The sequence below is a fragment of the Myotis lucifugus genome, unplaced genomic scaffold, assembly GCF_000147115.1.
Source record: "Myotis lucifugus unplaced genomic scaffold, Myoluc2.0 scaffold_156, whole genome shotgun sequence".
NCBI lineage: Eukaryota > Metazoa > Chordata > Mammalia > Chiroptera > Vespertilionidae > Myotis > Myotis lucifugus.
The window spans coordinates 2,313,952-2,315,675 of record NW_005871204.1 but is presented as its reverse complement, the minus strand read 5'-3'; the positions used below and the strand labels follow the sequence as shown (position 1 = coordinate 2,315,675).

Genomic DNA, 1,724 nt, shown 5'->3' with positions numbered 1-1,724 from the left:
CCCCCCCCCCCCCCGCCAGTGCACAAATTTTTGTGCACCGGGCCCTCTAGTTTTAGAATAACATATCTTTAAGATATGTCAATACCCAACATTAAATTTTTTGATGATTAGATCTTTCATACATTTAGCATCTCTTGTTTTGTAGTTCTTTCCCACATATCTAACAAATAGTTCTGTGAGTTAAGCAAACCACATATTTACTGTGCTGCATTTCCAATGATGTGGGCCTACAGAAGAACTCCCATTGGGATAGACCTAAACTGAAAAGAAAAAAGTTTGTAATGCATTTTTGATGGTGAGTTTTTTGAGGCCTGTGTGTCTGAAATCTTTCAGTTTTTACTTTAGATCTTTTCTTCTGACTGATCATTTCTGACAAAAAGTCTGCTGTCATTCTTATCTTTAGTCCTCTTTACATAATACAACTTTTTCTCTCTGGCTACTATTAAGATTTTTTGGTCATTGTTTTACATATTTTGATTTTGTTGTATCTTGGTATAATTTTCTTCATGACTCTTGTGCTTGAGATTTCTTGAGCCTCTGAAATGTATGTGTCTATAGTGTTTATCAAGTTGGAAATTTTTAATGTATTGTTTGTTTAAATATTTATTTTGTCCCTGTTCTACTTTGGAGCCTCTTAATTATACATACTAGGTCACCTGAAGTCATCCCACAGCTTACTGATATTCTGTTTATTTTTTTAATTATATTTTTCTCTCAGTATTTAATTTAGGGTAGTTTTTCCTATGAGATGATTTTTTGTTTTGTTTTTTATTTTAGAGAGGGAGGAAGGGAGAGAGAGAGAGAAAGAGATAGAGAGGAAAACATCTATGTGAGAGAGATACATCCATCAGTTCCTTCCCATATGCACCCAACCAGGGATCGAACCTGCAACATAGATATGTACCCTAACTGGGAATCGAACCCAAACCTGTCTGGTGCATGGGATAATGCCCCAACCAACTGAGCCACTTTAAGTTCACTATATTCATCATGTCCATTAGTCTACTTTTTTCATTTAAAATATAGTTATAATCACTTTTAATGCCATTGTCTATTAATGCTATTATCTGTGTCATTTATGGGTCTGTTTTTGTTGATTGTCCCCCCCCCCCCCCCATTATGTATTTTACTTTACTTCTTTGCATGCCTGGTAATATCTACTTGGATGCCAGTCCTTGGAAATTTTACCTGTTCAGTGCTATTATATATTTTTTGTATTTCTGTTAATATTCTTCACTTTTCTTGGGGGCACAGTTAAATTACTTAGAAACTATTTGAGGCTTCTTTTTTTTTTTGTTTGCTTTTTTGTTTTGTTAGGCAGAAACACATTAGCCTTTTGTCTAGTGTTAATTATTCCCAATTACTGGGGCTGTACTCTTCTGAGTACTCTACCTGATGCCCTGTGAATTACAGTGGTTTTGTACTCTAGCTTTTGGGAAAGCCATGTGAGTCTTGGAGGGCATTTCTATGCCTCACATGCATATGCTAATCAGTACTTTAGTTGAAGTCTAGAAGTGATCCTAGATCTTTAGAACTCTCTTTTGAGCTCACTCTTCCTATCTGTTAATCTAACCCCCCCTCCCGCTACCCTGGGAAGGCCTAGAACCCTCAGCTAAATTTCCTCAAATCAAAAAACATTTCTGGGTTCCCATCGGACTCCCTTCTACTTGGATTAAAACCTCAAAATCCCTTCAGCCTGTGAAGAAGGGCAGGGGAGACTCCCC

General features: G+C 36.8%; 1 protein-coding gene and 1 non-coding gene across 13 annotated transcripts in view; one reads left to right on the top strand and one right to left on the bottom strand.

Annotated features, from left to right (window-relative positions):
• CNOT2 (CCR4-NOT transcription complex subunit 2) overlaps positions 1–1,724 on the top strand; it is a 129,884-nt gene that overhangs the window by 61,311 nt on the left and 66,849 nt on the right. The gene's annotated exons all lie outside the window — the stretch shown is intronic.
• LOC111827375 lies at positions 133–261 on the bottom strand. The gene has a single exon (XR_002830890.1). It is a non-coding gene; the product is annotated as a small nucleolar RNA SNORA18 (small nucleolar RNA).